Source organism: Dendrobates tinctorius, unplaced genomic scaffold, assembly GCF_039654945.1.
Source record: "Dendrobates tinctorius isolate UK_male_01 unplaced genomic scaffold, ASM3965494v1 ptg000223l, whole genome shotgun sequence".
Classification (NCBI taxonomy): domain Eukaryota; kingdom Metazoa; phylum Chordata; class Amphibia; order Anura; family Dendrobatidae; genus Dendrobates; species Dendrobates tinctorius.
Genome location: NW_027361890.1, coordinates 29086842 through 29113820, shown reverse-complemented (window position 1 = coordinate 29113820; position 26979 = coordinate 29086842). Strand labels below are relative to the sequence as shown.

General features: G+C 47.5%; 1 protein-coding gene across 5 annotated transcripts in view; it reads right to left on the bottom strand.

Annotated features, from left to right (window-relative positions):
• SEPTIN9 (septin 9) overlaps positions 1-26979 on the bottom strand; it is a 452544-nt gene that overhangs the window by 74027 nt on the left and 351538 nt on the right. The window contains exon 1 of one of the 5 annotated variants that reach the window (XM_073555422.1): positions 1124-1281. The exons of 3 other annotated variants lie outside the window; for them this stretch is intronic. The gene's annotated coding sequence lies outside the window, so the exon portion shown is untranslated. Of the gene's footprint in view, positions 1-896; positions 1012-1123; positions 1282-26979 lie in introns of those variants that run through there. One more of the 5 variants, XM_073555423.1, reaches the window with a different exon arrangement.

Below are 26979 nucleotides of genomic sequence, written 5' to 3'. Positions count from 1 at the left end.
ACACCCAAACTCGGGGGTTAAAATGCCCAAGAAAAGGTGCTCCGAGATTTATGACAGATCAGACTCCATGCAAATTGCACAAACAATCTTTTAAATGTTTCGGATGAAAATGTTTTCCCACGCCATAAATCACTAAGGCCACCTGCCGCAGAATTATACGCGGCTGGACTGGCGGTGGTCTCATTATACATTCATGGAAGCCCCATCCGCATACATTAAGGCATTGTATGGCTGCTTGGGGCCATTCATTGACTGACACTACAGGCCCGATGCTCAGAACCATTTCTCTTGATATTTGACAAGACTCCTGGCGCTGTCATTAGCTGCTCACACCGCCATGTGCGGACAGAAGTGCAGGTGCTAAGATTCCTTCCCCCCAGGCGCTGGTTATGACAAATATACATTTTGCAACCCAAAACCAGTTATGGAGAATGCATAGCCGCTTTGCTGATTACCCCGGAGGATTCACACACAGGTTTAGGCGGAAGATGGAAAATTAAAAATATAAAAACATAATACTGTATAGATGCATTTAACCCCTGATGAGCTAGGCAGCTGCATTAGGCCCATCATTGGTATGGCTGGCGTGCTGCCGCTGCAGACTGATGTTTTCCCCTGTAGCATTGCATAATGTAATCCCAGCTCCGGGAAGATTCAATAAATGGTTACAGGTCCACAAGATGTCTTATTATCCATAAATGGTGGCGCACAGGAGATCCTGGGCCCTGGTGCCAAAGCTGTGCCACCTAGTAGCCAAGTGCCAGGATGACGTCACCAGGTACAGATAGATAGGCAGCACTCAGGTATTACCCCTGTGCCATTATAGCGCTGTGCACCCATCAGATGGCAATGCCCCAACCCACGGGGGATGAAGGGGTTAATGAAACAGGTCGCACCAGATGCAAGCCATCATTTTCTAGGTTCCCTCCCAAATCCATGGCCTGCAGAGATCTCCCATCCCCTGCACCAACACTGAGCTCAGTAAATCGCCCAACTTGCAGAGAGCATGGCTTTTAATAGCCGCTCCCCCCTCCCCCTTGCATATGGTATGAGCCCTATTCATCAGTGCAGGGCAGAATCCGTGACTCCTCCCAGCACACGCGGCAGCGCCGTGCCAACTTACCCCCGAGACCAGTCACCCCCCGGGCAGCAGCGGCGGCGGCGCAGGATCACCCGGAGCACTCACGGAGCAGCACTAGTAACTGCGATGTGAAGCTGAGCGCCGGAGACACGCGGCCACACCCCCCGTCACATGGGCTGTGGGGCGGGGCCTCGGCGCGGAAGGGGTTAACGGGCTGCAGGGTCCTCCGGCCAGATCCCAGGTCGCTGATAGGTGTGCGGTGCGGTCACGTGTCCGTCAGTCCGAGCCCGGCCGGCTTCCCCTGCAGGTTCTGCCTAGCGCTGCACTCACTCGTCGTCACTGATGTCGCCTTTTCTCCGGAGATGCCTCACCTGTGATGTGTAACTTTCCCACACCTAGCCATGTACACGGCGGGAAGATTCTCCCAGAACACAATTCTCCCATGGACTTTCTGTAGCTCTCCCTGTTCTCCAGACCTCTCCTTTTTTCTCCCCAATAGTCAGAGTGTGTGCCCAACACGTCTTTCTCAGAGGCACTCCGCCACCAAAACCTCCTGAGTGAGGAAGGCCCATTCAGAAAGCTGGCCATATGCACTTCTGCGGTAAAGCCACCGGCTGTTCACATGTTCAGGCTTTTCAGCGTCTTTTATTGCTCCAGGTTTCCATAGACGCCGAGTGGTTATAGATGTGAGGTCCTCTCAGGTGTGTTCTGCTCTGTACTTTACACTACAAGTCAGCGACACCCCTCCAAAGACCCCCGGACGTTGTGCTTAAAAAACTCTAGCGGTTTCTTCATTGGCGTTAAGGACAAGTCCAGAAGTCGGCGATAAAAAAAGACGCCGGAAAAACTCTAAGTCAGTCAAAAACTGCCAGAAAAGGACTCCGAAAACAATAAAAATGTAAAAAAAAAAAAGACCCTTCAGGGAAAAAGCACTGGCATTTCTTTCTCTGGTTCCCCTACTGGAAATAACACACACCCAAGTGATCCCCTCTCCACAGAACGTCCACAGGATGAGGAGTAACTCCACACGCTCAGTATTTGGTATTTTACCTCAGTATCTGTAAACCAGGAGTGGGACAGTCAGAGGAAAAGTATAATAGAAACCCGTCACCACTTCTGGATTTATCACCCACTCCTGGTCTTGGCTTACAGATACTGAGGTAAAAAACTTACCAAATTCTCAACGTGTGATTGTGGCCTTATACTGAAGATCTGTGACAGAATCCTGCTTTAATTTTTTATTTTCAGTGGATCTAGAGATGGACAACTGTAAAAAGATGGATATATTGTCCACATCCCCCCTTGAAGGATAGGTGTAATGTGAATTGTGACAAGATTTAATATTGTGTGTTACCCAGTAGGGAGAGTTAGAGTTAAGTTTGGGATGATCCCAGAGTGGGAAGGGACAGGGACAATTTCCTGCCAGTACGTCAGATAGGGCCCAGTGTGAGTAGAAAGCAGACCTAAAGTCTGAAGTGAGCAGTGCTGCATGACATGAGTGTCCTTATAACATGAGGAGACTGAGATAGAGCATAGCGTGATCCTAGCGGAAAGTAGGCTAGAAGTGACTGAAAGGCAGCGTGATCGGAGAGGACGCCTAGCAGCACGGCACCGAGTTTATAATTACAAGAGGTAGCGAGCCAAGATGGGACGAAGAGAGTGCACCCAGCGGGAGTTCCAAGGCGTCAGTGACAGGGAAGATAAGTCCTGGAACTACTGGCAATATAGTTCCGTGGCGGGATGAATAAAGAACTTTCATATACCGGACTGTAGTGCTGAGCTGGGCTGTGATGAAGTAGAGAGGAACAGTGAAGCTAGAGAACAAGCGTGCCAAGAGGAATAGAAACTGTGAGGAAGCATTCATCAAGCTATGTACCCGCTATCTGCTGTATATATTCCCCACCAAGTTATCGTTTAGTAGAAAGTTTATTTTTACTGGTGGTCTCCCTCATTGACCTATCAAACAGCTGGTGCTGGCCAACCAAAGTCATTGCACCCCACAGCACAAGTCCACACACCCACCCAGGACCCTCATCTTCATGTAACGTGTTGGGGTGTAAGAGACGAGTACCTCGCCCACGTCTCCCACCCCACGCCATGTTACACAAGGTCTCATTCAGACATCAGTTTTTAACATTTTTGGTCTATGGGGTTGTTCAAATGTCCATGTATTTTTGCAGACTGAGTGGTCCGCACTGGAGCACAGAGACATGTCTGATTTTGATCTGAGTCACTTATCAAATTTGCCAGTGAAATCAGACAGCACTCAGATGCCATCCATGTTTCATCATCCATGCGCCATCTGTGTGTCATCCGTGTGCTGTCTGATTTTCATGTTTGATAGCAGAAGCTTGAGAAAGCTTTGTGCATACAAAAAGCCCACTAACCAAACACCGCTGACTAACACTGATGGAAATCACACCATTTTTTGCATACAAGAAAAATCATTGACGTCTGAATGAGGCCTTGGGCCATGTTCCCAAGAGGAGTATCTGGTGAGTTTTTGATGTTGCAGATTTTCTGCATCCATTAAGTAAAGTCGGTTACTTGCATTTTTTTCCCCCAAAAATCCGAAGCGTAAAATTTTATTTTACTATTTATTATACTCTGGAAGCAAACAATGAAGGCTCCTATCTAATGACAGCAAGCAGAGATCTTGAAAACAATGGAGAATTGATGCACAAGCTATGCTGGAGCATGGTGTGACTTTTTGTTTCATAGGAATGCCTTTTATTTGTAATATACAGTGTCTGTCAGTAAAAATAGGGTGTTGTGGGCTGCAAACTCTACTTCACTCTCAAGACTATATCAGGCTGTAACTATCATTGCTCCCTGTCAAAAAAACGCCATCGAATGTCAGTAATAACACGTTGGTACTATTTTCAGAAAAGTTGGAAATGATGCATCTAATTTATTAAATTTCTATTGTTTGGATCCATATTACTGTGCACATTAATGAATAATCATCCTATTTGGTGGGACCATTCCACAATGCAGATGGCAAAAAGTGTGGAGCTTAGTAAAACCATGCCAGTTTTAGGGTTAAATAAATAGATGTTGCAAGCATTGGTAAGGAAATAAGTACAAATAGCAGGCATTGTTTAACTCAGCCACAACATGGTCTTCTATTTGACTGGTAATTTTGATCCATACAGTATCTGTAGCATAACTCTGAAATTGCCAGAAACAGGATGAGTTGTCATGGGACACAGGAGCAAAAGTGTAATAGGGCCTATAAATTCAAGTGCTGAACCTAACTTATGATAGTCTGTACATACAGAGGAGCGCTCCTGTAATCTCTATGACAAAGTCACTGCAAGTATCATCTGGCAGAGTCTTATATCCCAGAGAACAACATAATCTGCTGATTGAATTCCAACAGCCAGAATCTTATATTTTGCAACATCATCTGTTGAAGGCGAATCTGGTGGCCACATATTATATGGTTAGCTGATCCAACCTAATCAATAGGTTCAGCTCTTTTGTAATGTGTACAGGGCCTTTAACCCCTTTCCGACATCGGGCGTAATAGTACGCTGATGTTGGAATTCTTCCCTTTGATGTGGGCTCTGACAGCATGAGTGCCACCTGATGGTCATAGCAAGTGAGTAATTCTGCTACATACTGGCGATCTGATCATAACCTGTATGCAGCAGAGCTGATCGTACAAGTGCCACTTCTAGTCTCCCATGGAGATTATTAAAGCATGCAAAAAAAAAAAAATGGAGTGGAGTGAACAAATCCTTTAATTCAGAATTTCCCCATAGGATATATTAAATGAGTTCTCATTCTAGACATGTATCATCTCACCCTTCATTTTCCGGAACAGAGCAGGTCCCTAACATCTGACCCCCACAATCACACAATGATGATATATCCCAGCATTATGATATTACTTTCTGAAATTGGAAAGCCCTTTAAAGGATCCCAAAATCTGTAGGCTGTAGGCCAGGTTCATTAACATTGCCGACCCTAAGACTATGATTACACGCTGTGTACTGGTTAAAACCAGTAAGAAGACTGAGTATCTCCTAGAGACCAGATGTGGACAAGCAGGTTGGGAACCAAGGATTTAGGATATCTATTAGGTCTCATTATGGATTAAAGAAAGTAAATTGAGGGGGATGTCTCATCTTGCTTTCAGGAGCACACTGCTCCCCAACTTTACGTCATCCTCCTAGGGGAGGTGCACCCCAGATTGATTGACAGTCCAGGCTGGCTGCACCGATGTGCCACTGGCCCAATCTGTGCACTCACCGATGTCACAAGTAGCAGCACCTTTGCCTTTGTGGTATCAGAGGAGCACAGGGCCACTGAAGCTGACCAGATCTGACGGTTCAACTAGATATAGAGCACCGATTGTAAATTAATTGGATAGAGCGTGTGCAGAGCTTGTAAGCACTGCACTCCTTGCCTAGGAGACCGGCCATTACTGAAAGACTGCAGAAGAAGTAAATTGCTAAGTTGTCCTAACAAACCTTTACGAAATATTTCTGTACTATGTGAGTGAAGATTGTAAAAGAAAATCTTCTTTACAAAATGTAAGAGCGTATGGTCACAGTGAAAATGATAACACCGCTCTCAGTGCAGCAAAATGTTTGCCACGCCACCAAGGCTACTACTACCAGAGAAGTTGCAGTAACTCGTGGTAACCTTTTCTGCGCGCCATGCTGTCCTACATTAGCGGCAGGTGTGCCAAGATTTCAGAAAGTTGTTTGGCCGTCAGATGTCTCTGGATTGCGCGTGATATACATACACATCTTTTCCCAATATGTGCTGCTTATTGTAACTGCAAGCAGGACATTCCTAACACTATAATCTGTATGTCAGCAAATATCCTAGAAAAGATCATCTGAAAGGGGCCAAAATCGCTAACTCTAGAACACCATTTTCCATTACCAATCATTCTAACAGATAATATAAGCTTAAAGGGAAACTGTTACCTACATATAGATCTGTGGACAGCACGGTATAGAGGAGAAGCTGAGCAGAATGACATATAGGTCTGTTGTAAATGATTCAGAATATCCTTTATTTTACGCACTGAAATCCCTGGTGTTTGTATGCTCATGAGTCCAGTGGGTGGTCCTACAGGTGAGTGACATTTATATACATGCACAATTGTTACAGGGACGACTGTCAATCACTGAATAGGACCACCTACTGGACTCGTATGTCTTTAAACACCAGGGATTTCAGTCAATAAAATGTAAGTTTTACTACTCCTGCTCTATAACCTCCTGCTTGCAGATCAAATATCCCTTTCAACAGAACAGGTTTCCATTGGATACTGCGCTAACTAAAATGAAGATCCTTGATCCAATAACATCAAGAAGCGTGTTTTATTCCACAACACATTTCCACCCAGGACTGGCATCTTTCTCAAGTGTAAAAGTCAACTTCACAATGCACAAACAAGCAAGAGGGGTTTAAATAGCTGTATATAAGAACACTTATGTCATTAATAATCAGTAGCATCTCCAAACCACAAAGGTCACCATTCTTGGAGGGTTACTCTGGGTTTCAGCAATTAATGTCAACCATTCTAAGCTAAGTATTAGTCAATTTCTAATGCTCATCTGGTTGAGATTATTTGTGTTTCTGTTGCATTTTTTAAGGCCACCACTTTATTTTTCTTTGCATTTAGAGACTGAGAACTAGGTCATGTCGGCAGGCAATAAGCATGACCTACTGAACCACATCTTCCATGGCTTTACTTGTGATCTTCCTGCTTCCATCTCATGGAGTGAGCAAACCAAGGAAACAGAGGCCTGGGATTCTACTGGAAATATGGTCACATGCTGGTTTCCTTCCAGTGACAACTACAGCTGCCATAAATTTGTACACAGGAGGTACAAAATATATACAGAATTAGGTCTAAAGTGGGCCAATTGGAGGATCACTGTTTCTCAGTGGCCACTAAAGCTGACCATACACCTTAGATGGCTGAACTATCATTAGGCTGACAGCCATTTCTAACAACATCCCCATGCACAGGAATGATCTCTTTGCATAAGCGCCCATTTTCTCCATGATCGTTTTGTGGGTTTCCTCCGGGTACTCCGGTTTCCTCCCACATGCCAAAGACCTACTGATAGGGAATGTAGATTGTGAGCCCCATCGGGGACAGCGATGATAATGTCTGTAAAGCTCTATGGAATTAATGGCGAGTAAAATAAAAAAATGTCTATGAGGGCTTGAACACCTGAATAGCTTAAAGTATGAAAACCTAAAAACTCAATCAAGTATTTGTGAACCTGTCATCCCAGACTTCCTTACGTGGCTAAAGCCAGGTTAATGGAGTGTGGAATATTAGCATTTTAAACATGTCTTTGTGGAAATTAGAAGTATTGGTGGAAGACAAAAAATTATCTTTTATCACTGCTGTGTGGAGCTAGATTCCAGTAATCTGGGATCGAGCACTGATCAGTCACTGATGTAACCTGTGTCTGGGACATAATCACCCACCGTTGAATGACTGACATTTTGCTCAGCACAGTTGGGTCGCCCTCCCAGGGCCGTGGGGAACCGGGTACCGGGCCGGTATCAGCGGGACGTGTCACAGCAGCGGTGACCCGGACCGTGGCCCTGGGCGCCCAAGTAATAGGAAGATGTTGTGAATGGTGGAATGTAGTTAGATGAATAGTTCGTGACGCCACCTGTGGTGCTCGGCAAGGGAGGTGTTAAGCTGACGCTGCAAACAGATCCTCTGGGACAGATGGTGTGGTGCAGCAATGATGTTATAGCCCTCCACAGGCAGGGCTGTTGTCCCAGGGCAGGATAGGTGAAGAGACACTTAGATGGTGTAGTGTCCGGCGCAGGGGATGTAGCAGTGCCAGGCGGACGGACGCAGGCAGGAATGGAGGACACCAGGGCATGCAGTTCCAAAGCTTTACTCACAGTCTGTAGTGCCCGCTTCTGTGCCGTGTCCTCCGGGTCAGGGACTCAGTCAACCTCCAGGCAAGATGGAATGCTCCCTTCCACGCTCCGCCAACTTATGTGCCTTTTCTGAACGTCGCCTCTATAGCGCCTTTAAGTGTGAAGATCTCCTAGTACTGAGTTACACTGGAGTTCCTCCTGACAGATGTTCCCAAGAATTCTACTTGCACGGCAGACAGCTGTAGCCTGCTTCGGGGACTCTCTACTCCTAAGTCCCGGCTCTCTATCCGTGTTGCTGTTGTGCCCTCAAGTCTTAGATGGGAGTAGTGCATTTACAGCCCACTACTCCACCGGTGTCTGCTGCAGAACCATTAGTGTCCATACAACCTCGGGGACCGGGCCCCGGCCTTGCGCTTAGAACTTCTAGGCAGGGTTCTTCCTCTAACCCACGTCCTCTGTGTTCCCTTTTACTCCTATGTTCCATATCTATAATAATAAATGCCCTAAGCAACTTCCGGTTGTAACAACTTCCGTCCAGTTGTAACCGGTGACGTCACCGCACACCTCTTTCCATGTTAACCCTCAACACACACTCCTCTCACCTTTCACCATCTCAACTCACTCTTTCACTCCACATACGACCCTTTCTCTCACTCCGTCTCTCATACTCACGCTGTCATCGCCGCTGATCCACGATCCCCGACATCTTCTTCCGCCAGCGCCATCCTGGATCCAGACGTCCTCCACGCCGGCGACATGTTCTTGCAGCGACGCCATTTTGGATCGACGAAATCCCGCGATACTCAAGATGGCGTCGCCGCAAGAACATGTCGCCGGCGAGGACGACGTCAGGATCCAAAATGGCGTCGGCGAAAACTCGCGAGATTTCGTCGACGCCATTTTGGATCCCGACGTCGTCCACGCCGGCGACATGTTCTTCCGGCGACGCCATCTTGACTATCGCGGGATTTCACGATACTCAAGATGGCGTCGCCGCAAGAACATGTCGCCGGCGTGGACAACGTCTGGATCCAGGATGGCGCCGGCGGAAGAAGATGTCGGGGATCGTGGAGCAGCGGCGATGACGGCGTGAGTATGAGAGACGGAGTGAGAGAAGGGGTCGTATGTGGAGTGAAAGAGTGAGTGGAGATGGTGAAAGGTGAGAGGAGTGTGTGTTGAGGAGTGTGTGTGTTGAGGGTTAACATGGCAAGAGGTGTGATGCTATCGCATCCTCCCGATGCGATAGCATCGGGCCATAATCTAGTGTTCCATACTTGTCTTTCTCTCCTATGGAAGCTCAGGCTTCAGTTCAATGTCTTTCTCCTTCTTTCCTTTCCCGTGCCAGCTGGCTCAGATCACTGAGGCAGCTGCAGCACTCCTTCCTCCATCCCTCTTCCAGAGATCCCCACTCCTCTCCGAGTGGCTTCCTCTCTCAGCCTCACTCACTGACTGACTGACTGACCAACTGACTTGTAATCCTAAACCATCCCGCTCTTTTATGTATTCTAAACTCCACCCAACTCCCAGCACATTTAGTGTTCCAAGCAGGGAACCACCAACGGTGCTCTGCCTCTCTCTAGGCAAGGAGCCGCAATGTGGTTTTGCTGAACTACTTTATTGTGTGGGGTGCGAGTGTTGGAGCGTGGTCAGGAGCCTCCAACTTACCTGGATGGTGGGGCACCACACCTTAGGAGAAGGTGCAGTACCTCTGTGGCGACTGAGCTTCAGGGGCGCCACACATTCACATTGTCAATCAAGGAATAATAGGCATGATTATAGTCGAGACACTGATTACACAGTTACTTTCCCATACTGCGGCTCCGCCCCCAGATGACTGGAACTAAAGTGCACAACATGAATAAAATGTACATTTTTGGACATGTTTAAAAAGGTAATAATTTACCTTTTGTTACCCTAGGGTCCTTACATAGGAAATTTGTAATGACCGCTTATGGTAAACTTAAGAATGTTCACCCTTGTGAACTCAAAGTACTAAGTACAGGCACACAAAAAAAGCATCAAACCCATTTGTGAGGAAAAAAGGGCCAATTATAGCCAAGGGCACCATATTTTGGGTTGTAAATGTAACTCATACCCAGGTAAGACAAAGAAAAAATTACATTCCGTTTAATGTCATCACTTGCACAATCTGCAAATTTCTCTTTACTATCACAGATACTCTGTTGTGTAGAACAAAACCTGGATGATTCTGTATGAGAAATATCACACAGATTGGCGGTTAGGATTTCCTCTAAAAGGTTTGCATTGGGACTGGTCTTCCTGTCCCAGAGGGGGTCTCACTCCAAGGCGGAGTGTGACATAATCCTGGTCATTGCTCTCTGGCTGAGATTTCAGGAGGCTGTTATGTATTACTGCAGGACAGATGGCTGCCAGATGTGCCTTTATGTGCTTAGTTCCCAGAATAAGGGTCTTCTACGACTTTGCTGCATAAGCTACCCTCCTCACTTTCTCCACAATGTGTTCATATAATGCATTTTACTCTCTGTCGACATAGTAGAGAATAGTTTTATTGCAGATTGTTGTGATTTTTCAGGAAAAACGAATGGATTAGAGAGGAGCGGATCGCTTCGTGCAACCAGGTCAGTGTTCTCTGGCTGTGGATAAGGAGCTGCGCAAATTTTCTTACCCTCCAGGATCCCAGGCTGGGTTTATGATTTGCCAGACTGGTGCGTCGTCACCTGTGCACATGAATCAAATGCTGTACCTGGGAACCAGAATTTCATGCAGCGCCTGTCCACATCCAGATATCACTAACCTACTTGACCAGGGTTGACGTGAACCAATCCGCTCATCTCTAGTAGACATATCCCTTTCTCCAAAGTTGCAATGTTTTTAGGAAAAAAAGAAGCTGGCCCTATCTTCTAATATCTGACGTCCTTTTTTGTGATAAATCATACTCATAGTTAATACTGGCCAACTTGAGGATCCAACCACAATGGATGGATAGATACTGTACATTGTGAAGGAAGTAGAAAGTACTGTGTTTGTGTATTTGAGAACTTACAGGGAAGTGGGTAGACAGGAGTAAGAAGTGACAGTGCTGTTTCATGAATTAAAATATACTAACTCTCATCTTTTTATAAAAGGGTAGCAGCCACAAGATCAAACGATGGATGACATGGTAACGATTTTCAACAAGGGTAAGGAGGTGCATCCGCATAGGTATCATTTGGTACCTTTGATATCAATGGTGTGCAAAGAAAAAAAAATAATAGAAGATGACCTACAAAATATATATAGCAGAGAACAATACAATAACTGAGAACCAGCCTGGATTCATTTTCATGGAAGACAAGTTGTGTCTAACTAACATGCTGGGTTTTAAAGAGGAGGTATTTTCAGATCTAGATATTTGTCATATGGCCCATCTGATATATCTGGTCTTTTGAAAAGTATTTGATATTGTACCACACAACAAAACCTAAGATAGAAATAAAAGGAGCAAATACCTTGCTGCAAGTAACAACCAGGAACAGGCAGAGAGGGCAGCACGTCCAGGGAAAGGCAATTAATATCAATATTTAATAGTTCATGTTAAAAAATTGGAATAATTTAAAAAAAAGAGTGGAAGAAGGAACTCTGGGGAATCCACTTTTACGCGTTTCAAACATTCAAATTCTTAATCATAGTGTAGGGGATCAAACTATGATTAAGAACCTAGGTGTTCGAAACGTGTAAAAGTGGATTTTCGGGAATTTCCTCTTCCACTCTTTTTTAAATACTTCCAATGTTTTAAGATGAACTAATAAATATTGATTGTAATTACCTTTCTCTAGACGTGCTGCTGGATACACCCTCTCTGCATGTTCCTGGTTGTTGCTGACACGTCCATGTATCGTCCAGGTGATTTGTACACAACATGCATCAACTTCAATGGTGACCTGGATTTTTTCCCTTTATCCCTGCTGTAAGGAAGTAAAGTGTAATAGTACATATAAATAACATAGAATACTTGGTAAATACTGTTTTTGAGCAAAAAAAAATGCAAAAGCTATCTCACAGCGTCAAGGTGTACACAAATTGGAAAAGTTCTACACTGTCTTCATACCACTAGTACTACTGCACAGAGGCCCATTAGATAAAGGGACCCAGTTCCACTCCAAAGCAGAAGCAACTTTGTCACAGACACATAAAGAGGTACATTATGATGACATATTGGACTACAAAAGGCTCATATGCTGTTCATGCACAGAGGTCTCATTCGATGTCTTTTTTTGCAAATAAGAGAAAATGGACTGTTTTTCATCATTTTGTTAGATGTATTTTATTCTATTTGGTCCATGTTTTTGTGTCTGTTCAGATACAAGTGTGGTGAGGATTTATGGAGTTATCTCAGGGTCTAATCCTACTCCATACTGTGTTCTACACAGGCTTCAGGTAGAGTGACATGTACAAGCTCCAATCATCGCTGTTTATTGCCAAGAGCAGAGTGGAACCTCAATGGGTTTCAACGTTGTACCCCCATATGGAAAATATAAGATGGAATGGTTTGTGAAAGAATTTGCATACCCCAATTTGTTATTTCAGAAACAGTGTAAACGATGCTGCTTTTTAGAGATGACTTTTTCGTTTTTGATGCCTACCCTTGAGGCATTTGGGGAAATTCCTGAATTCTGTATAGAAAGGATTAAAATTCACACTCCATAGCAATTTGGTCAGAATCAGTGTTTTGGACACTTGGGTGATCAGAGGAGAAGATGGCAGGTTATATACTAATCTCTATAAGAAAAATATGGATATGAATAGTCTGCTACCCTCTTCTAGTAAATACCCAATGACGGTCCTGAGACGCCAATTTCAAAGAGTCGGCCATATAGCGGCTAATCCTGACAGTCTGGAGACAAGACTGAATGAAATGGAATGCAAAATTAGCAAACAAGGTTACCCACAGAAGCTATTATCTGAAGAAAAGGAATATTGTGGTTGAAAGAGGTAAACCTCGCATTAACCTTAGCAAACATATCCCATTTATCAATAAATATCACAATTGGATGTACAGAATACCATCCACCATCAGATGCGATTGCAATGTCCTGTCTAGGTTCTGTCCATATACAGAAAATTCTCAGACCACTCTGTTCATGAGTTTTAAATGGAATCTGTCACCAGGATTTTTCTGCCCCATCTGCGAGTAGCATGATGTAGGGGTTTACCCTTATTCCAGAGCATTTAATCATTTGCTGGGCTGCTTGCTTCAGTTTTGATAAAATCACAGTTTTCTCTACTGTAGATCTACCAGTTCTCTAAATGCTGAGCTCTTTATATTCTTCACCAACACAACTGATTGGTGGCTTTCTGTGTACATTGTGCATAAGCAGAAAGCTGCCAATCAAAGGGGGGCAGGGTTATACAGAGCTCATGAATATGGAGGACAACATGACACAAGATTAGGGTTGTTTGGCCTTAAGGGTGTTTTACACATAGCGATATCGCTAGCAATATCGCTAAAACGTCACCGATATTGTGACGTTGTAGCGATATCGCTATGTGTGATACTTACCTCTGACCGGCTCCCCCGCTGTCCATCGCTGATCGCGCAAGATTGGGCGGCTCCATTTCTCGTCGGCCGCTTCCTGCTGGGCTTCCTGCTGTGTGAGATGAGCGACGCTGGACGCGGGCGAGAGGACGTCTGGATCGCTGTGTGTGAAAGGTGAGTATCGTGCGCTGCGTCGCTGCTGCACTGATGTGAGATCTGCCTGTGTGACAGCTCACTAGCGATCATTTAGCGATGCACCAGCGATCCTGACCGGGTCGGATCGCTGGTCGGATCGCTGGAGCATCGCTAAATGTAAATGGGCCTTTAGCCTACAAGTCTGCAGTCACTCTATGTGACTGCAGATATGAATGCTCACATCACGCTCACTGCTGTGAACATTCGCCAACTCCGGAAACAGTTGTTTGCATACTTCCGACTACATTCCGACTAGACATGTCCATCCTTACTCAATAAACTTGTGTTGAGAAAGGCCACACATGGCTAGTTGGCATGTGATCGCATGTGTGCAAATCGCATACTTGTAGGCATGCGTTCCCCATTTCTGGAGCTAGTGACTCCTCACAAGTCAGACAGTTCCTTTAACTAGTCATCTAGTGATAATCTCCTGCTGATAAAACAGTGATTGTATCAAACCTACAGCACACAGCCCAGTAAATGACATAGCACTGGAATCAGGGTCTCTGTCTTTACATTACGTTACCCTTGGATTAGGTGGCAAAAACTTGGTGAGCTGATTTTCTTTAAGAGATCAGTTAATATAAGAGACAAGCTTATGTTGGATGAAATTGGGCGGTGATAAACCTCCACACAGACAGAGTTTCTCTCCACACCAATAATGGGCACATATTTGTGCCTGGAGGAAGTGTACTTTTACCATGATTTGTATATTGTTTCTATCCCAAAGTTGTCATGACTGGCAGAGCGAATCTCGACCATAAAGGTATTATTGTAATTGTGCAGCTATACAGCCATAATATTACTTCTAAGTGTACAAAGGTGATAACAGGTTCTGTTTAAACCAAAACTAGCAAGCTGCTAATGTTACAGGAAAATATAGTATTTTTAGGATGTATTATTCTTTTTATGGTTTTTAATTGTTTATTTGCCTCCTAGTACCCACAGCAGCACTGTTTTACTATTTTGTGGTAGCAGGGCCTCAAGAACTGCCCGTCCTACTCTCCTGGTTCATGATTTATATGCCCCAATTTGGGTAATTTACGCAATGATTTGTGGCCCTGTGACTTGAAGTCGCCACGTCAGATTGCCACATTTCAGGTCATGATAGTGAATGCAGTAGCAGCAAGTGGGCTGTAGACATTGATCACGTCTAGTCATAATGGTTATTATGGTTTTCCAATGTGTCCGTAAAAAATATTGTCTTTCCATGATTTTTTGATAAGTTGTCCAGAAAAAAAAGAAAAATTAAAGTTGACAACCATGGTGATCAGATATGTGATACTTCACCAGGGTCACATTAGGATCTGATTTTCTGAACCCATTGATATCATCATTTCAGATAAGCTCACAGCTGCAGAGTATGGCAATGCTCGCTACAACCAGTGGGAAGTACTAAATATTGAAATATTTCTATGAGAAAATATTCCCAGGGACAAATATTAGTTTGTGCTAGATGCTGAGATCAAAGACTGGGAAGTGCTGGGAGGCTGGGGTCAGAACAAGCTGTTCATTGTAGCTCAGCGGCTGGTACCACTCTGCCAACTGAACAGAGCCGCCTTGAACAACAACAGCCCCCACTAGAGGTTGTAAATGGAAGTCTAAGTGTCACATATATGACCAGCTGTGCCTGACACTGTGTAGGAATGAGAATTATTTCTCTGGGTGAGTGGATGGAGGTGGGAGGGGAGTTCAAGAATGAGGTTTCAACGCATTCTTCAAAGTCCTGGTAAATTCTTAGCCCAAAGTATGTGATGCCAATATATAACCAGACTCTTATAGGAAGAGTGATTCTGTCTTCATTCAGAGTACAGAGTGGAATTGGCATGTAAATAGACATTTCTTTTGGCCATTACCAGTTAGGGCCCATTTAAAGGGCATCTGTCATCAGGTTTTTGCTACCTAATCTGAGAGGAGCATGATGCAGGGGCAGAGACCCTGATTCCTTCAATGTATAACTTACTAATCTGCTGTCTGCAGTTTTGATTAAATCACTGTTTTCTTTGCTGCAGATCTATCAATTCTCTGAATGATGAGCTCTATTTAACCCCAACCACACCACTGATAGGCAGCTTTTGTATACACTGTGCATAGGCAGAAAGACGCCAATTAGTTGTGGCTGTCGAACAGCCACAGGACTCGAAAAATATTATGCGAGCACGCAGAAGACACTCAGTTAGCACCCAAGTACGGCAGATAACACTATATCCTAGTACGTTCGCTTATCACTACTGCCGATCAGTGTGGGAGGGTTAAACAGAGCCCATGAATTTGGGGGACTACCTGGTAGCAGGTTTTCTAGTCCTATAGTAATAATCTCCTTGTTAGGCGTCAGGTTCATGCCTCTGCACAGGAGGAATTCCGATCCTTGCCTTCTGCAGTCTCCCATTCCTCTCCAGCCGCAGAGGAGCCTGCTCAGCAGAAGCCGTTCCTGGCGTCTTGCTCAGTCTACTACTGTTGGCTTGGTTACTGCTGTCAATCAGGGTTCAGCTATAGTAACCTGCAATAGCCAGCAGCTCTTGGGACTTAATCCTTCTTTTGGCCCACTGAGCATGCCCTTGGGAAGTCCTCTCATTGGAAGTCTGAGGTCACATGCTCAGGTCCTATTGCTTCTCCCATTGAACCACTAGGAAAGTCTTGGAAGGACGCTGCTATAAAAGAGTTGCATGGCCGCACGGCCATGCGCTAGTATAGAAAGTAATTGGTAGTGATGTGTGTGATGATGGATGCTTGTGAACCGCTGAATGACTCATTAAGAAACCCCTTCCCTTTGATACGCATGTTAGTAGGGTTTAGAGTCCTGAGTCAGCGCCGAGTTGTGGCACTGCCTAGCGCCGCAGTGCTCCCAGCTCCTCACACATGCTAGCGCCAGAATGCGCCACTCTACCTAAGGCACTACGCTACTGCAGGTACTGCAGCATCCGTTAGAGTGGCCTATGCGCTTTCCAGTCCTAAGCTTAGGCTGGTTAGTGGCATCCGCCAGAGCTGCGCTGTACATAGTGCGGTAAGCAACAATCAGCTGCACCCTCTGACTGCTAACAGGGCACTGCATTCTATAAGCTTCTATCCAGGCATCGCAGTCACGGTGCTGAATGCTAGTGGGGCTAGAGGGACTCTAACCCTGTGTCCTTGGGGCAGAGTCCTGTGTCTTAGCTCTAGCGCTCTCCTGCCGAGTCCTGTGAGGATTAACAGGCTCTCGCACTTGTTCCAGCGGCTCTGTGAGGTAACTGAGTTCGCTCCTGTACACACCGGGTCAGTGGTTAACCCGCCGGTGTCTAGTTAGTACTCCGCCATTACCAAGCAGCAGTTAACATCTCTGCACGGTGGACCCCGGGCTGCGAACTCACCTCTATACCATCTTATATTATTTGGTGCGTTCCACGAGCCCGTAACACTCCTGCTGAGTAAAACAGTGATTTTATCAAAACTGCAACAAGCAGCCCAGTAAGTGACACATTGCTGTAATTACAGTCTGGGTCTCTATATCATGCTGGCAAAAACCAGATGACAGATTGTGCACTTGTCCAATCCATGTGCAAGGATTTCGTCTGAAAATTCAGACCCAAAAAAGCAAGACAAATGATCCAGTGACAAAGTGGAAAAATCCAGTAAAAATAGCTAAAGTCCAAGCATAAAAGATTAAAAGATGCAGACAATATACCAAAAGTATAGAAGCTGAACAATTGTTTAATGACATTTCATCGCCATACACTTTACTTTCACACGATTAAAGGGGCCTTTAGATGAATGTCGATTAAACTGATATATAATATAGGCGCATATTATGGTTAGAAATCAGCCAGCTGGAAAGGACCCGTACTCAAAGCATTTATTACTGTTGTGATTGGTACATTGATCATAGCTATACCAGTCCCAGTGCTTTATAGGAGGCTTATTCAACACCTCTGAATTAATTTTTGCTTTAATTTTTCCAAGACTATGTATACTGAGCTCAGGCAAGGGCGCATATGTATTTCAAAAGAGAAAGGAGAATACGCAGCTGTCAGCAACTTATCTCTTGTGCTATAAAAGGAATGGGCATAATGCAGTTCAGCATGCACAATCCTTATTGTCCAGTCTCAGACGAAAAGTCTACAGTAACTGTGTTTGACTTAAGAGTGACAAATCATAACTGCGATGCCAAAATCTCCCTGTGTGGGGGCTCTGTCTTTCACAGACTTTGGGAATGTTACAAAGATTAAATTGTTAGTCGTATAAAAAAGCAACTTAGCTAATGTCTATGGCCAGTCAAAGGGTGGAGATGGCAAGATCCTGGTCAGCAGAAACAGTTTTTTTTTTTCAGAGCAGTACTGCACTACAATAAGAGTCCTCCAGAAGGCACCAGAGTAATTCAATTTCTATGTTCTGTTCACATACACAACAATCAGCTCTTTTAATTAACCTTCAATGGAGACATAAACGTAGAATAAAATGCATGTCACTTAGGGTATGTGCACACGATCCAGAGTTGCTGCGACTTGGACGCTGCGTACTTGTGCAGAGTCCAGACGTTACAGCATAGTGGATGGGATTTCAAGAAATCCCATGTCCCACTATGCATAGAGTCACCTGCAGATCACCCTCGGAGACTGACATGCCCTTCCAGACAACAGCATGTCTATTTCTGTTGCAGAGGCGCTAGTGTGGCACCCCTGAGGCTCAGTCACCCCAGAGGTACTGCACCTCCTCCTGAGGTGTGGTGCCCCACCATCCAGGTAAGGTGGAAGCACCTGACCACACTCCAACACCTGCACCCCACACCACAAAGTAGTGTAGCAAAGCACCTTCGGCGGCTCCCTGCTTGGAGTATAGCAAAGCACCCATTGATGGCTCCCTGCTTGGAACACGAAACGTGCTGGGAGGTGGGTGGAGTTTAGTTCACACCAAAAGAGCGGGAAGAGTTGAGTCAGTCAGTCAGTCTTTCATTCAGTGAGTGAGTGAAGATGTAGAAGGACAGAGTGTGAGACAGAGAAGATCCCCGGGAGAGGGATGGAAGAGGGAAGTGCTGCAGCAGGCCACAGTGATCTGGGTCGGCTGGCACAGGAAAGAGACAGAGGAAGGAAGCTTGATTCTCCATTGGAAAGAAGGATTAGCACGGAACGTGAGGAGAATAAGAGAACAAGGACCAGGGTTAGAGGAGGACCCTTTTCAAGTTCTAAGCGCAAGGCCGGGGCCCGGTCCCCGAGGTTGTACGGATACTAATGGTCCTGCAGCAGACACCAGAGGAATAGAAGTAGTGACCGCTTTATTCCCACAGCAACATATTAATGACCGGGACTTAATAGCAAGGAGTCCCCGAAGCAGGCTACAGCTGTCTGCCGTACAAGTAGAGTTCATTGGAACATCTGACAGGAGGAACTCCAGTGTAACTCAGTACTAGGAGTACTTCACTCAAAGGCGCTATAAGAGGAGACGTTCAGAAAAGGCACATATGTTGGCGGAGTGTTGAAAGGGAGTATTCATCTGGCCTGGAAGTTGACTGAGTCCCTAACCCGGAGGAGACGGTGCGGAAGCGGGCACCTGTTTGCACAATAGGCTGTGAGTAAAGCTTTGGAACTACATGCCCTGGTGTCCTCCACTTACTCCTGCGCCAACCTGCCCAGCACCGCTACATTCCTCCCCTGTCTGAACTTCCATGCGACAGCATCATGGCCCACCCCCCGAGGGGTTCGTATACTGGCTTGGTATGGAGGAGTTGGAAGAAGACGTCGCCCCCAGAAGGAGGAGCAGAAGCCAGTGGTGGGAAAAGAGCCGAGGCGGGAAGAAGAACGCCAGAACGCCATATTGGAAGGAGAAGGGAGGAGGCCTGCAGAGCGCGAGGAGGTTGAGTTGAATCTCCCAGGCGCCATGGCTGAAGGCTCTGACCCGGCTTCGAGGATGAACTGTCAACAGCTGGAGGAGGAGATTGCCCGGTTGACTCGCGAACTGCAGATGAAGCAGGAGGCGCTCTGGAGGAAGAAGTGGCAGCCCGCCCTGGAGGGGTCTACACTGGCGGTACCCCAGTTACCGGTACCCGCCATCGCTGCACCGGATCTCCCCCAGACGAACCCTGTAGAGCCTCCGACCACTGCAACACCTGCAATCTCTCTGTTAACACCACCTCCGGTATCCACCTGGACAGCAACCATGACCCCCCCGCTGCCACCAGGACCCGCACCATACCGGCACCGGAGCCATGACTGCACCACCGGGAGGCACCGAGTATAGATGCTGGCTCTCCTAACGGGCTACCCCCCGAATTCTCATTGTCGGAGGCTTGAAATGGGGCTGTTGGACGAGTCATCCGGGGCACTAGGCTGACGGAGATGGAAGAGATCCCTGCTGAGGAGGGTGCGGTTGGAACAGGCACACACCATACGACACCTTCAGGGCTTGGGAGAGTCTAGGCCGCTTTGGGACCGTGAAATACGTCAGGGGTTCTCTTGGCCACAGCTACAAAACCCCCATGTAGCCTCCTACCAACGCTAACAGGCCACGGCATTCCTAGATGTTAGACCAAGGACCAGAACAGCGGTACCCCCTGAGGATGAGGAATCTTATCCATCGGTACTAGCTGCCGCTCCTACAGAATTATTGGTAGCAGAGACATCGCCGGCAGCCGTTGATATCACAACACTGTTGTACCTCAGGCAGCTGCCATGCCAGAAGAGAACCAGCTTCCGGAACCCCAGGAGGGGATAACTAGCCCTAATAACTAACTTTGTTACCTTGGAGGGTATTTGCACCCTTTACTCTTGTTTTCTATTTTTCTTTTTGGTTATCATGTTTTTGTTTCTTCCCAGTTGTTGCCCAGTTTAGTTGGCAGCCTTTACACTTGAACTATGGAGTGATCCCGAACTGTTAATGTATATAGTTTGCACCTCTTTAGGTGCTTTCTCTTGGTTTTACATAGGAACCTGGCCTTGGAACAAGGACTACCTCGTTATAAGGACATTTCCAGACATGATGGTTGGTCCAATGTCTACTCTTTGCACTTATTGATAATGCTTAGTATTTTTGAATAAGAAACTAGGAAGTGAAAGTATTAATGACAGATTTCATAGGGTTTAATTGAGACAGAAATACAGTGAATGTTTTACAATGCTTGAATAAAGATGTGAGAATTGAATAAAAATATGCAGATGACGAATCAAGCAATAACGGTTGTCACTCCTAAGATAAAAGGAAAGAAGAGAGTAGAAAATGTGAAAGACAGCAGAAAAGAAATGTGTTGCTAGAAAATGTGTTACTCAAGCTGATAGTGAATTTGCTTCTATAGCACTTTAAATTAGGTAGCATAACTTTAAATATAGATAGACAGTTAAACTGTTTGTAACGTTCAAGAATGAGTGGCTCTCATATTGAGAAGATTAGATAAGATATGTTCATTATGCAATATAACAATTTGTATGTTCCTGTATTGTCAACTTTGTTTCCTTGCAGCCCGCAGACATGCTGTGTTTAACGGGGGGGGGGGGGGGGGGTATGTGGCGCACCTGAGGCTCAGTTGCCACAGGCTCAGCACACTGAAACAGCCCCTTTTACAAGGGGCGCCCAGGGCCACGGGCCGGGTCCCAGCTGCCGTGACATTTCCCATTGAAGCTCATCGGGTCCGGTACCGAGTACCCCACAGCCCTGAGTGTGAGGGCGACCCACTAGTCTTGTTAAGAGAAATTTCCCCAATAGAATGCATTGGACGTGGTGAGTCCGCTTGGTTCAGTGATCAGATGTGGACTTACCTGTGTTCAATAGACGGTAGCGCTTTGGACGCAGCGGATATGCACCGCGTCCAAAGCGCTGCTACTTCCGGATCATCTGCACCCAGCCTAAAACTGATTTCCCAATCCTGATTGTCACTGGTTAAAGGGACAATACACTACATCAGAAGCTATAAACCTAATAGTATGAAACTGTCCACATATACACAGTACAATTACACAGAGCTCCTTGACAAAGCCTAACATTCTGCAGCATCATCTGATCATCACACAGAGGATTCATATGACCGACATTCGTACTTGTACAAAAAGCCAATTGTTAAAAAGATTAAATGCAGCATTAGCACTCACAAACATATGTAGACATAGTGTTAGGGCTGGCGGAACGCACCAAATAATAAAGATGGTAATAAGGTCGTTCGCAGCTCGGGGTCCACCGTGCAGGGGTGGTAACCTGCTGCTCAGTAATGGCGGATGCTATATGGCGGTATACTATAAGAACACACGCGGTTTATCGTCACCCGGTGTGTATGGGGACGGACTCTGTTGCTTCACAGAGCCGCACTACCACTGAACATAAACGCCGGACCCTGTTTGTGCTCACAGAGCTCTGCCAAAAGAGCGCACAGTGTACAGCCACAGAACGCTACCCCAAGGACACGGGGTTAGAGTCCCTCTAGGCCCACTGAGCGCCCGGCGTCGCTGCCATGAGCGTCGCTAAAGACGCTGGCAGTGGAGTGTGGAGCACGTGCACTGAGGCGTGCTGGGTCACTGGTGAGGACCAATGTCCGACTCAAACCCTGAGCTACCTACACCTAAGCCTGGGTGCTAGCAGGCTAGGCTGCACAACACATGCGTACCAAGTGTAGGGGTTTCATAATGAGTCAGTCACCAGATACATTCATACGTGCATACATCTCTCACACCTTATAGTCTGTAAATACAGTCTGATCCTAGCGCATGGGCGAGCGGCCATGCGAACCTTTTATAGCCACGGGCGTCCGGGACCTTCCTGGCTTCTCGGATGGGCCAATACAAACATGAGTAGGACCTGAGCACGTGACCCTCGATCTCCAATGGGAGATCACTCCACGGGCATGCTCAGTGGCCTGACATGAGGACATAGTCCCTGGAGAATCAGGCTGCTGAGCAGCCTGTATTGTCATAGCTGTGCCAGAGATGGCAGCAGCAAGCAAACCCACGGAGTTGGCCAGGGCAGAGCGCCTGGACCGACGAATCTGCTGAGCAGGCTCCACTGCGGCTAAAGAAGAATGGGAGACCGCTGGGTGCAAGGCTCTGTATTCCTGCTGTGCAGTGGCAGGAACCTGACGCCTAACATTACTCCCCCTCCTAGGGCCCCCTCCCCTCTGAGCCTCGCTACGCTCAAATGCCGCAATGAGGAGCGGAGAGTGGATGTTCTCCACTGGCTCCCAGGTCCAAGCCTCTGGACCATGACCCTTCAAATCCACCAAATATAACTTTTTGCATCACTTTGCATTCCACGATGGCATTGACCTCAAACTCATCTGAAGACAAGTCTGATGTCCCGGCAGATGACTTGGAGAACCGGAACAAGTGAACAGGCTTAAGGAGGGACACGTAGAATGTATCAGAGATAGCCAAGTGTGGTGGAAGGGCCAGACGGTAGACCACAGAGCTGATCTGCTCGAGGACCTTGAAGAGGCCAGTGTAGTGCGGTGCGAACTTAGCGGACTCTACCCGCAGCCTGATGTTTCGGGCGGAGAGCCACACCAAGTCGCCGGGGAAAAAGTTGGAGCAGGGCGCCGGTGTTCATCAGCGGAGGTCCTCATTCTCTCCTTGGAAGCCCGGATAGCATCCTGGGTGTGATCCCAAATGTCACGTGCCTCCACCGCCCAGTCTGCCACCCTGGAGTCGGTGGATGACACAGGCATGGGCACAGGGACGCGCGGATGCTGGTCGTAATTTAGGAGGAATGGGGTCTGACCGGTGGAGTCGGCCACAGCATTGTTCAAAGCGAACTCTGCCCATGGCAGCAAGGATGCCCAGTCGTCCTGTGTGGCCAAGACATAATGTCGAAGATATGTGATCAGGGTCTGGTTGGCTCTACCAACCCGTTCGTCTCGGGATGATAGGCCGAGGAGAGATTCATCTCAATGCAGAGCAGGGAACAAAGCTCTCTCCAAAACCAGGATGCAAACTGAGGACCCCGGTCACTGACAATCTTGTCCAGCATGTCATGCAGGCGGAAAACGTGCTTAATGAACAACGCTGCCAGGCCCCGCGCAGAAGGTAACCGGGAGAGAGGTACCAGGTGCACCATCTTAGAGAAATGGTCAGTGACAACCCAAATGACCGTGCTGCCACTGGACTTGGGTATCCCCACCATAAAGTCCATACCGACCATGTCCCAGGGCCTGTCCGCTACTGGCAGAGGATAAAGAGGCCCAGCGGGCCGCTGCCGAGAGGACCTATTCTGGGGGCAAGAGACGCATGCCTGAATATAGTCCCTGACGTCACGGGCCATATGTGGCCACCAGTAATTCCTCGCCAGAAGCTCAGAGGTCTGTTTTGTCCCGAAATGTCCACCCACCCTGGACGAATGAGCCCAAGAGAGGACCTCTGGTCGCAGACGGGCAGGGACAAATGTCTTGCCCGGAGGTACTGACTCAATGGCAACCGGAGCGACAGTCCTCAGACTCTCGGATGGGACGATCAGCCGAGGCTCCTCCTCCTCCGATGACACCATGGAGCGGGAGAGAGCATCGGCTCGGACGTTTTTCTTCTCAGAGAGAAAATGGAGGGTGAAGTGGAACCGGGAAAAGAACAAAGACCATCTGGCCTGGCGAGAATTTAGCCGCTGGGCTGTTTGCAAATACACCAAGTTTTTGTGGTCGGTGAACACCTGGAAAGGGTGACGAGCCCCCTCCAGGAGGTGTCTCCACTCCGAGAAGGCCAACTTCATCGCTAGCAACTCCCTGTCCCCGATGGCATAATTCCTCTCCGCCGGTATGAAGGTCTTGGAGAAAAAGAAGCATGGGTGCTTCCGACCTTGCGTGTCCTTCTGAAACAGGACCGCTCCAGCACCGACGGAAGAGGCATCCACTTCCAGAATGAAGGGCTTATCTACATCGGGGCGATGTAGAATGGGAGCACTAGCGAAATGGGACTTAATGGAGGAGAAGGCCTTGGAGACCGGTTCCGACCATAACTTGGGATTTGCACCCTTCTTGGTGAGGGCTACCAAGGGTGCTACCAAAGTCGAGAAGTGGAGGATGAATTAGCGATAGTAATTTATGAACCCCATAAAGTGCTGCACTGCTTTGAGAGAATGAGGTTCCTGCCAATCCATCACCGCCTGTAGCTTGGCAGGATCTATGGCCAATCCCCGGGCGGAGATGATATAGCCCAGGAAAGGCAAGGACTCCTGCTCAAACACACACTTCTCCAACTTGGCATAGAGGGAGTTTGCCCGCAGGTGATCGAAAACTTTGCAAACATCTCTCCGGTGGGAGTCAATATCTGGATAGTATATGAGAATATCATCCAGATAGACTACAACTGAGGTGGTAAGCATATCCCGGAAGATATCGTTCACAAAGTCTTGGAAGACAGCCGGGGCATTACAGAGGCTGAAGGGCATCACCAGGTATTTATAGTGCCCATCCCTGGTGTTAAATGCCGTCTTCCATTTGGCCCCATCACGGATGCAAATCAGGTTGTAAGCCCCCCGCAGATCAAGTTTGGAAAACACCCTCGCTCCCCGTAGCCTATCAAACAGCTCTGATATCAGGGGCAGAGGATACTTATTCTTAACGGTGATGGCGTTAAGACACCTGTAATCAATGCAAGGATGTAGTTCCCCACTCTTCTTCTAGACGAAAAAGAATCCGCCCCCGCTGGTGACACTGATTTCCTAATGAATCCTCTTGCCAGATTCTCCCTGATGTATTGAGACATGGCCTCTGTCTCCGGGAGAGATAGGGGATAGACTCGACCCCGGGGAGGCTCAGCCCCATGCAAGAGGTCGGTCAATAGGACAGTCATAGGGGCAATGCGGTAGAAGGGTCTCCGCCGCCTTTTTGGAGAACACGTCCGCATACTGTCGATAGTGTTTAGGGAGCGAGGTGAGATCTGCGGGAACCTCAGTGGAGGCAACCTGAATGCACTCCCTCAGACATCTACCCTCACATGATTTACTCCACCCAATAATCCTCCCTGAGGGCCACTCTATATGGGGGGAGTGGTACCGCAACCAGGGGACCCCTACAAGTACCTGGTCAATACCCTCAGGCATGACGAGGAGGGATATCGTCTCCTGATTAGATGGAGCCACTGAGAGTAACAAGGGGGCGGTCTGGTGGGTTATCTGTGAGGGTAGAGTGGCGCCGTTCACCACTCTGACGGTGACTGGTGTAGACATCATAACCATGGGTATAGCGTGCTGTTGAGCGAAGGCTGATGGCATAAAATTGCCCTCTGCCCCAGAATCCACGCAAACCTCCACTGCCAGAGTGGAAGAATCAAACTCAAGTGTCCCCTTAAAAGGACAGCTTGGAGGAAAACGCCGCAGAATCTAGTGTGCCGCCTCCTACGGCCACTAGGCGCGAGCGTTCTCCCAGCTGCTGTGGGCACTGGTTGGCAAGGTGACCGGACTGCCAGAAAACATGACAGCTCACAGGAGCTCGAGCGGACCGGGGCCTGGATCCCTCACGGGAAGCCCCCTGACGCTCGGACGCCTGATCGGAAGATTCCAGAGGTTTAGCAAAACTAGGTGCCAACCTAAACCTCTGCCTACACTGGGCCCGCTCCAACCTTCGCTCGGCGAAGCAAGATCAATACGGGTGGAGACAGTGATAAGCTCCTCCAGTGTAGCGGGAATCTCCCTGGTGGCCAGAGCGTCCTTCACATGGCCAGCCAAACCACTCCAGAATGCCGGAATGAGGACCGTATTTGGCCACTCTAACTCCGAGGCCAGCGTCCGGAACTGGATGGCAAAGTGGCTGACCATGGACGAGCCCTGTGACAATGCCAGCAGCCGGAGCGCAGTGTCATGGGTGACTCGTGGTCTCAGGAAGACCTGCTTCAGAGTGTCCAAGAACCGCGAGACACTGCACCACATGATCACCACGCTCCCACAGCGGTGTGGCCCACTCCAGAGCCCTGCCCGACAAGAGGGAAATAATAAATCCCACTTTAGCCCGCTCAGAGGGGAATCGTGCGGCCAGCAGCTCCAGGTTTATAGAGCACTGGCTTACGAAACCCCTACAAGAAGTACTATCACCCGAGAACTTCTCGGGCAGCGGGAGGCGGGATAAAGTCGGGGCAAGGATGGCTGAGGTCACACGGGAGACAGCTTCTGTGGCTGCCTGAACAGCGACCACAGTATCATCCGCAGCTGAGGCTGAATGCTCGAGAGCCGCCAACCTGCCCTGCAGCTGCTGGATGTACTGCAGCAGTCGCTGTTCATCCGCCATTACTAGCCAGACCCTGGCGCTAGGATAATGTTAGGGCTGGTGGAACGCACCAAATAATAAAGATGGTAATAAGATGCGTTCGCAGCCCGGGGTCCATCGTGCAGTGGTGGTAACCTGCTGCTCTCTAATGGCGGATGCTATATGACGGTATACTATAAGAACACACGCGGGTTA